This window comes from Erithacus rubecula, assembly GCF_903797595.1.
Source record: "Erithacus rubecula genome assembly, chromosome: 29".
NCBI classification, from domain to species: Eukaryota; Metazoa; Chordata; class Aves; order Passeriformes; family Muscicapidae; genus Erithacus; species Erithacus rubecula.
This window is the reverse complement of record NC_136681.1, coordinates 2837602-2848109: the sequence shown is the minus strand read 5'-3', so window position 1 is coordinate 2848109 and position 10508 is coordinate 2837602. Positions and strand designations below refer to the sequence as shown.

Genomic DNA, 10508 nt, shown 5'->3' with positions numbered 1-10508 from the left:
ATCAGGATCAATTTCTGATCAATCTCTGATCAATCTCTGATCAATCATTCCTCACCACAAACCTTCACTCGTCCATATTCCAAATGCTGGAACATAAAACCTGGGAATTCTGAATTTTCTGAGCTTTCTGGCACAAAAATCCAGAAAATTTCTGACCCCCCAGAAGAGCACTGCTTGTGCCCTGAGGCCTGGGAGAAGGGTCCCAAAATTGGAGAGGTGGAGTTGGGATCACTGGTGTGCAGTTGGAATAGAAATGTGTGATTTCACATGGGGAAATTTGGAATTTGGGGTTTAAAGTGAATTTGGGATTGTGTGTGAATTTGGGATTGTGTGTAAATTTGGAATTGTGTCAATTTGGGATTGATCATGAATTTGGGATTGATCATGAATTTGGGATTGATCATGAATTGGAACTGTGCATGAATTTGGGATTGTGTGAATTTGGAATTGTGTCAATTTGGGATTGATCATGAATTTGGGATTGATCATGAATTGGAACTGTGCATGAATTTGGGATTGTGTGTAAATTTGGAATTGTGTCAATTTGGGATTGATCATGAATTTGGGATTGATCATGAATTGGAACTGTGCATGAATTTGGGATTGTGTGAATTTGGAATTGTGTCAATTTGGGATTGATCATGAATTTGGGACTGTGCATGAATTTGGGATGGAACATGAATTTGGGACTGTGTGAATTTTTGAGACTGTGTGAATTTGGGACTGTGTGTGACTTTGGGATTATGTGTGAATTTGGGATTGCTCATGAATTGGAACTGTGCATGAATTTGGGATTGCACAGGAATTTGGATTGTGTGTGAATTTGGGATTGCACAGGAATTTGGATTGTGTGTGAATTTGGGATATTATTAATAGGTATGGGACAAGATGGAGGTTTTGGGGTTTTTGTCTTCTTCCTTCTTGTTCCTTCTTCTTAGTTTTAGGTGATGCTTTTTTAATTGGATAGTTCTGCAGTGCACATCTCAGGTGTTTGGTTATGGGGTCAAAAATATAAATAATATAAATATTAGTTTTTAATTGGTCAGTTATGCCTTAAAAGCCCTTGTAATGAGCAAGATCCAGCTCCACTTGGCCATTTTTAGCTTGTTAGCTGTAAGTGCAGTACTATAAATAACAATTAATAAACAATCCAGATATTTGTGAGCAGGGATGGAGTTCAAGGGTCAGAACCACGTAATCCTTCCCTGTAATTTTATTAATGTTAAAATTTGACAAGCATTAAACTGAAAGCACCAATTTTATTTTTTTTTCCAGATCTCCCAGACTTTGCCTTTCAAACAGAAAATTTATTTAGTGCTGAATGGAGCTCAGGTTGATTTGCCTCTCATGTGACAGTGGCTGGGAGATGATTTGATCCTGCCCTTGAATCCACCCTGCAGAGGCCAAGTTTTACATCCATTATTTCATTTTAACTCCCAACCCTGCAGTGATGAAATCAGAGTGTGATGCAATCACAAATTAATGTCACATTTCCCTCCTGGGGGTTTTTGCTGCTTTCTGTTAATTCTGGCCTCATTTTCAAAGCAATTTCAGAAATTTCCAGCTCTTTGCTCAGGGGCTCAGGCCAGAGAAGGGGGAAAAAAAAAATTCTTCCAAACTGCTTTATTTTCAGCTTTGAAAATGCAAATGGGCTTCACACTCAAAGTCTTCTTGGCTGCAATAAAAACATAAAAACCTCAACTCTGCTGTGGAGGGACAGAGCAGGTTCTGTGTCAAGGATGTCTGAGGCACCTTGGAGTGCTCTGAGCACAGCCCAGCTCCCTCCTGCAGGGCTGGGCAGCTTTTAATTGAATTTTGTGACCTCTGAGCCAAAGAAAGAACAGTCCCGTGGATCCCAGGCTCATCTCCTTCATGGGAAACTGCTCATCTTGAACAGTTCTTGAAGGGAAAGGGGGAGGCAGAGGGTGGAGGGGCAGCTCTGGACCTGCCTGGGGTCTGGGATTCCTCTGCTGGAATTTCCAGTCCCAAATCTGTGTTTGCACACCGGGAGCAGGGCTGGAAATCCAGGAAAAGCTCCCAAGGCTTTTCCTCCTTTTCCTTCTCTCTGGGGCTGAATTGATGCCCCTGGGGCTGAATTGATGCCCCTGGGATGGAATTGATGCCCCTGGGGTGGAATTGATGCCCCTGGGGCTGAATTGATGCCCCTGGGGTGGAATTGATGCCCCTGGGGTGGAATTGATACCCCTGGGGTGGAATTGATGCCCCTGGGGCTGAATTGATGCCCCTGGGGGGGAATTGATGACCCTGGGGTGGAATTGATGCCCCTGGGGTGGAATTGGTGCCCCTGGGGCTGAATTGATGCCCCTGGGGTGGAATTGATGCCCCTGGGGTGGAATTGATGCCCCTGGGGCTGAATTGATGCCCCTGGGATGGAATTGATGCCCCTGGGGTGGAATTGATGACCCTGGGGTGGAATTGATGCCCCTGGGTGGAATTGATGCCCCTGGGGTGGAATTGATGCCCCTGGGTGGAATTGATGCCCCTGGGGTGGCATTGGTGCCCCTGGGTGGAATTGATGCCCCTGGGGCTGAATTGATGCCCCTGGGGTGGAATTGATGCCCCTGGGATGGAATTGGTGCCCCTGGGGTGGAATTGATGCCCCTGGGGCTGAATTGATGCCCCTGGGGTGGAATTGGTGCCCCTGGGGTGGAATTGATGCCCCTGGGGCTGAATTGATGCCCCTGGAGTGCAATTGATGCCCCTGGGGTGGAATTGATGCCCCTGGGGCTGAATTGATGCCCCTGGGGGGGAATTGATGACCCTGGGGGGGAATTGATGCCCCTGGGGTGGAATTGCTGCTCCTTTGAGCAGATTCAATCCCTTAAGGGCACAAATTTCTTTGCATTCATACCAAAAAAATTGCTTTAATAAGGATTCAGGATGTGGGAATGGAAAAAGAATTAAAAATAAAATCAAATAAATGAGGAAAGCAAACACAAAGAGTTCCTAGCACAGCTCCAGGTGAGCTCAGGCACTTTATTCTAATTGCAACCATAAAGTTGATGCTGCAAAATTAAATAATCTGTTTTTATTGTGGGGCAAACTCACCCCAGGCCTGAGAGCCCCAGGATTCCTATTTAAATAAAAAAAAAAATCAAACCCATTTGCAATGATATTCAAAGCTTTTACTTCCCCCCCTTAAACTATAATTAAAAAAAGGAGGTGGAAGGTTTGGAATAATTTCCAACTGATCTTCACTTTTCTTCTTTCTCAATGCTGTAATTTCCAGAAGAGGAAAACAATAAAAACCAAACAAAACCAAAAATCAGTTTATTGCATTTATAGACACAGAGAAACTTTATAATACTTGTGCTCTCCCATCCAGCAAAATTTTATGGCTTTTAAAAGAACATTTAATAATTTCTCACTCTGCCCTTCCTTCTCTATTCCAGGCAACTTCAGAACCTCAGAGTTATGTCCCAATTTGCTTCCTAAATGTCATTTTTACTGCATTGGAGCACTGGAAGGGGTTCAAATAAGGGAAATAATAAAGGAAACACTTGGAGGCATCTCCAGGAGCAGAATGTCCTGCCCTGGAGCAAAAGGGGCCCTGCAGGTGCCTCTGGGGCCACCCAGATTTATTCCTGTGAATTTGATTTATTCCCTGGGGTTGAATTTTTCCTCTGAGTATGATTTTTTTTTTTCCTGTGGGTGTGATTTTTTCCTGTGAATTAGATTTTTTCCCTGGGGTTGATTTATTCCTGTGGGTGTGACTTTTTCCCTGGGGCTGATTTTTTCCCACGTTTGATTTTTTCCTGTTTTCCTGTAAGTTTGATTTTTTTTCCCCTGGGTTGATTTTTTCCTGTGAATTTGATTTTTTCCCTGGAGGTTGAATTGTTCCTCTGAGTATGATTTTTTTTCTATGGGTGTGATTTTTTCCTGGGGTTGATTTATTCCTGTGGGGTTGATTTTTTCCCTGTGAATTTGATTTTTTCCCTGGGGGTTGATTTTTTCCCCCTGGGGTTGATTTTTTCCTGCAAATTTGATTTTTTTCCCATGGGTTTGATTTTTCCTCTGGGGTTGAATTGTTCCTCTGAGTTTGATTTTTTTCCTGTGGGTGTGATTTTTTCCCTGGGTTTGATTTTTCCTCTGAGTTTGATTTTTTTCCTGTGAATTTGATTTTTTCCTGTGGGTTTGATTTTTTTCCTGTGGGTTTATTTTATTCCCATAGGGTTTGATTTATTCCCATGGGTTTGATTTTTCCTGTGAGTTTGATTTTTTTCCCCGGGGTTTATTTATTCCTGTGAGTTTAACTTTTTCCTGTGAGTTTGATTTTTTTCCTGTGGGTGTGATTTTTTCCCTGGGTTTGATTTTTCCTCTGAGTTTGATTTTTTTCCTGTGAATTTGGTTTTTTTCCCATGAATTTAATTTATTCCTGTGAGTTTGATTTATTTCCATGGGTTTGATTTTTTTCCTGAGGGTTGGATTTGTCCCTGTCCTTCCCCCACTGTCCCAGCACCTCACCTGGGCTCTGCTGGTGCCTTTTGGATCCACCAAAAACAGAGACAGACAGAATTAAGAGAATAAAAAGATGATTGTATTTATTATTTATATATTATTTATATTTATTGAAGGGTCTTCAGGTAGATTTAGGGCAGATGAAGCCCCCCAGGGGCTGCACCCAAAAAATGGACAATGGCTCAAATGGGATTTTTACACTTTTATAAATTTGGTTCATTTGCATATTGGGGTTAATCTTTGTCTTGGTTTAACTTAGGTTTGCCAATTTTAATATATTTAATTTTTGGTGTGAGATAGGATCAGGAGCAAGAACAAGGTAGGGAATTGGAATATCAAAATTACAGCTTCAAAACCTCCAAATTTTCAGCTCCAGCTAATGAAGTAATTTACCCCAAATTTGCTTTTTCAATAGAGAATCTTTGATTCAGCACAGCTTTGGTTCATGTTCACTCCTTTAATAGCACAAACTGCTTTGAATTCACAGCAAAAATAAAAGTGTTTTAATTAATGAGGATTAGGGAAAGGGAAAGGGAAAGGAAAGGAAAGGAAAGGAAAGGAAAGGAAAGGAAAGGAAAGGAAAGGAAAGGAAGGAAAGGAAAGGAAAGGAGGAAAGAAAGGAAAGGAAAGGAAAGGAAAGGAAAGGAAAGGAAAGGAAAGGAAAGGAAAGGAAAGGAAAGGAAAGGAAAGGAAAGGAAAGGAAAAGGAAAGGAAAGGAAAGGAAAGGAAAGGAAAGGAAAGGAAAGGAAAGGAAAGGAAAGGAAAGGAAAGGAAAGGAAAGGAAAGGAAAGGAAAGGAAAGGAAAGGAAAGGAAAGGAAAGGAAAGGAAAAAGAAAATAGTTCCCAGCATGGCTCAAAGCTTCATGTAGATCCAGGCACTTTGCTGTGATTGCAGTTCTAAATTGGATGCTGCAAAATAAAATAATCCACAATGAAATGAAATAAAATTTCTCCCCCACTCCCTTTTGGGGTAAGTCCCATCCTGAAGGCACAGCCCAATTCCCATCCACAGGCAGCACAGAAATCTGGGAAGTTCCCACATCACTCCAAAGCTCTGCAAAACCTTCCCCTGCTGCTCTGACACCATTCTGAGGGATAAACGCTGGGAAATTCAGGTTAATCCCAGGGAATGACACCAATGTCTAATTGGGGCTGGAATTGGGGAGCTCTACCCCAGGATAGAGCAGGAATTCCACTGGGAGCAGAGTAATTGGAGTGCTGCAAAAATAGCACAGGGAGGCAGGAGACAGCCCTGAGGTGGGGAGAGCACATGAAATTGGAGAATTCAGAATATATCTTAATATCCAGGCCTGGGGGGAGATGAAAATGCAAATGTAAGCAGGGCCTGCTTGGCAGGGAGGAGGCAGGAGCAGGGCTGGGGCAGGTTTAGGGATTCAGATTTTGGGGTTCAGGGTAAATTCTGTGCTGGAAGGAGACAGAGCAGGGCTGGAGCTGGGGGAGAATCTCAGGAGGTGCCAAAGCCACAAAACTCTGAGCCTGACCCTGTTCTGCTGCTCAGATTCTGATTTTCCTCTTTGTTCTTCCTCTCTGCATCATCCTCATCCTCAGCTTCCATCTCCCTTCTCTTTCACCCCTGAGTTATCATCCTTGTTTTTCCTCTCTGCATCCTCATCATCCTCATCCTCATCATCATCCTCATCTCCTCCTCCATCCCTGAGTTACCAACTTTGTTCTTCCTCTCTGCATCCTCTTCATCCTCATCCTCCGTTCCCATTTCTTTCTTCTTCCACCTTGAGTCATCACCTTTGCTCTTCCTCTCTGCATCCTCATCCTCATCCTCATCCTCATCCTCATCCTCATCTCCCTCCTCTTCCACCCCTGATTTATCAGCCTTGTCCTTCCTCTCTGCACCATCCTCATCCTCAGCTCCCACCTCCCCTCTCTTCCATCCCTGAATTATCACCTTTGTTCTTCCTCTCTGCATCTTCATCCTCAGCTTTTATCTCCTCCTCCACCCCTAATTTATCATTTTTGTTCTTCCTCTCTGCATCTTCTCCATCATCATCCTCATCTCCCATTTCTTTCCTTTTCCACCTCTGATTTATCAGCCTTGCCCTTCCTCTCTGCACCATCCTCATCCTCCCCCCCCCAGCCCCATTCCCAGGGGATGCTGAATTCCCCAAATTCCCCTTTGCAGCTCTGCCCCATCCCTACAGGAGGCAGGAACAGCCTTGGGCTCTCTCCAAAACTTTTTCAATTGCCATTTGACAATCAGGGCTTGGTTTCTTCTTTTTTCTTTTTTTTCTTTTTTTTTTTTTTTTCTTTTCCTGGTACAAAGAGGGGGAGGAAAGAAAGAAAAACAACTGCAGCACTGCTGGTCGTGGGCATCATCTGCAGGCTGATGTCAGATCTGCTCATGCTGACCTAGATGTCCCCATGGACTCTCTAATTCACGCTGCAGATACTGCAGAGAGATGGGTGGGGTTTCTGGATGGGGGAAAAAAAAAAAAAAAAATTCCTGGTGGAGAAGAAAGAGATTTAAAGATATAATCACACCCTGCCCAGCCCAGAGAGAGGCTGTGGGTTTGGGGAAATGTGCTTAAGTGAGAGAATATGCAGATTATTTTTGTATTTCTGTTATGCAGATGAATTTTAAAAGTCATTCTGGAGCCAGTTTTCTGCTTGTGTTTCACAGAGCTCCAAATGAACTGGTGGCATTCAGCAAACAAGAGCAGCAGGACGGGGCTCAGCAACCACAAATGTTCTTCCCACAGAAGAAAAACTTGTTTCCACTTTCAGCACAATTTGCTTCCAATTTTCCTGCATTTTTAGTAGGATTTTTGTTGGTCTTAGAACAAATGAGGCTTCTTGGTGGGCAGTGGCAAATTCCCATTTCTCATTCTGTGGTTTGGGGTGCCCAGAAGGATTTTGTCTCTTTTTGTGCTGCAAGTGGCACCACACCCCAAAAATGAGAAAATTTACCCCGATTTAAAGCAGAAATCCCCACCCTGCTGCAGCAGCAGCACCTGGCCCCAAACTGGGCTTTATTTCACCAAAACCCCCAAATTTCTTGCTGACAACCCACCAGGATTTAGTGGCAGGGCTCTGCAGTGCTAATTAGGATAATTAATGAGCTTGCACCACACTGCCCCTGTGCTCCTGTTCCATCCTACCCCCATGGAAATGCTCAGGCTGGAGTTTGGCTGCAGAAAACAAAATGTGAGCACAGCACCAGGCCCTGGTTGGGATCAGGGGACTCAGAGAGTGCAAATATTCATTCAGAGTGGCAGGAAAAGCTGCAAACTGCAGGAGCAGGGAGGGGATTGAGGGTTTTCTTGTTCCACTGCAGAAAAAAAAACACGCTGCTGGTGCTGCTGGAGTGATGCAGAACAGGATGGGCCAGGCTGCAGCTCCTCCTCTGCAGCTCCTCCTGCAGCCATCCTGCCCTCAGCAGGGCTGTGAAAAATCACAGCGTGCTCATTATGGCAATTAATGCAGCTGGAATGGGGGATTAGTGCAATTAATGCAGCTGGAATGGGGGATTAGTGCAATTAATGCAGCTGCAAGGGGGGATTATTGCAATTAATGCAGATGGAATGGAGGATTGTTGCAATTAATGCAACTGCAAGGGGGGATTTGTGCAATTAATGCAGCTGGAATGGGGATTAGTGCAATTAATGCAGCTGGGATGGGGATTAGTGCAATTAATGCAGCTGGAATGGAGGATTGTTGCAATTAATGCAACTGCAAGGGGGGATTTGTGCAATTAATGCAGCTGGAATGGGGGATTAGTGCAATTAATGCAGCTGGAATGGGGATTTGTGCAATTAATGCAGATGGAATGGGGATTAGTGCAATTAATGCAGCTGGGATGGGGATTTGTGCAATTAATGCAACTGGAATGTGTCATTAGTGCAATTAATGCAGCTGGAATGGAATGGGGGATTATTGCAATTAATGCAGCTGGAATGGGGGATTTCAGGGCCTGGATACCCAGATCCTTGTGGAGCTGAAGGAAGAGGGATTTTGGTGGGATTTTGGGAGGGAATTCTCCCCTCTGAGAGTGGGATGGGATTCCCAGAGAATCTGTGGCTGCCCCTGGATCCCTGGCAGTGCCCAAGGCCAGTTTGGAGCACTGGGACAGTGGGAGGTGTCCCTGCCATGGCACTGGGTGGAATTTCAGATCCCTTCCAGCCCAAACCATTCCATGATGAGTGTGTGAAAAAACTGAGCAGACACATGAAAAACACCAAGCTTGCTTTTTTGTTGGTTTTTTTGTTGGTTTTTTTGTTGTTGTTGTTGCATCTAAATCCCACTTGGCCAAGAAATTTTTTTTCTCCCAACCATCCCCACATTCTAAGCCAGTGTGCAAATTGCCATCCAAAACATATGGAGGGGAACAGATGGGAGGGAACTTCCTGTAAGCCATGGGAGAGAGGAGAGAAAATGAGAAAAAAAAGAAACCAAAAAAGACAACTGGAGAGGGAAAAAAAAAAATTTAAAACACTTAGTGACAACTTACACTTACAGAACAGTGGGGGGAAAATATAAAAAATATAAAAAAAATTAAAAATATATAGATAGATATAGATATAGATATAGATATAGATATAGATATAGATATAGATATAGATATAGATATAGATATAGATATAGATATAGATATAGATATAGATGTGCTTTCCACCTTCTCTTGCTTTTCCTCGTCCTAAACTTCAGCTGGATAAACAAACTCAAGGTTCTTGTGGCAGATTTACCACCCCTGCTGTTTGTGATCCCCTGAAACACCCAAAGCTCTGAGAACACAGAACAACCTGAATTCTGCAATTATGACCAAGAAACGTCTCCAGGACAAGGGCCAGGACTCAAGGACAGGCTCAGGATCACTGCTGGCTCTCCAGGGGGGTTTTATGACATCAGGGACAGGCAAAGAGCAGAAAATGAGGCAATCACAAACAAGGTGACTTCCCCAAACTCCAGGATTGGAACGAGCACAGATTCCCTTATCCCTGAGCCCCTGCTCCACTCAGAGCTCCCCAACCTCAGGCTCATTTTTTTGCCCACCCAAATTAGCAAAAAAAAACCCCTTTGAAACCAAGGGCTGGCAGATCTCCCAGCAATAACTGCATTTCACAAATTGGATTTCTGAAGATGCACACACGTGATGGATGGAGGGAGCCTGTCTTACCACAAAGTAAAGCCAGGCTTAAAACCTGCTCAGCAGTCTTTCCTGCCTGCTCCTATTTATTTTACATTTCTTACATTTTTTTCCCCTGCTGGTTTATAAGTGTAAATTGTCACTAAGTGTTTTTATTTCATTTTTTTCTCTTCAGTTGTTGGTTTTTTGGTTTTTTTTTTTTTTTCCATTGGCAGCTCTCAGCCAGCAGAGGATGAGCTCATCTGTCTGGATCCTGCAGCCATCAGGATGCACAAGCATCCCAAAGCCTGCAATGCCTCCCCAAAGTGCCTGAATGTGCATCCTGTTCCCTGGGACTGAGATTAATAAGATTTTATTGGCAGGATGACTCAGGGAGCTGGAGCTGGGCTCGTCTCAACTCCCTGCATTTGCAATGAGATTCCCCTGATTTATTTTATCTGCAGTAATTAAGGCAGCTTCTCCCTCACTGCCACGGCACCGGCAAGATTTAAAAATAACACGAGGAACAGCAGCAGGGATCAGCAAGAAAACTGCTCTGCGTGGGTAAAATTTCACTTGAATGTACATGGGGAGGATTTGTGCTGCTCAGGGGCTCTGCCAGAGCCAGGGCTGCAAGAGAAACCTGCTTTTATTCTGGGGTTCACCTTCAAGATCCCCTCAGAACAAGCCAGGAACACCAAAAGAGAAACCTGCTTTTATTTTGGGGGTTCACCTTCAATATCCCCTCAGAACAAGCCAGGAACACCAAAAGAGAAACCTGCTTTTATTTTGGGGGTTCACCTTCAATATTCCCCCAGAACAAGCCAGGAACACCAAAAGAGAAACCTGCTTTTATTTTGGGGGTTCACCTTCAATATTACCCCAGAACAAGCCAGGAACACCAAAAGAGAAACCTGCTTTTATTTTGGGG

General features: G+C 43.9%; 1 long non-coding RNA gene across 1 annotated transcript; it reads left to right on the top strand.

Annotated features, from left to right (window-relative positions):
* Positions 1-9472: 9472 nt before the first annotated feature.
* LOC306813477 lies at positions 9473-9965 on the top strand. The gene is made up of 2 exons (XR_013776993.1): positions 9473-9634; positions 9814-9965. It is a non-coding gene; the product is annotated as an uncharacterized lncRNA (long non-coding RNA).
* Positions 9966-10508: the final 543 nt, after the last annotated feature.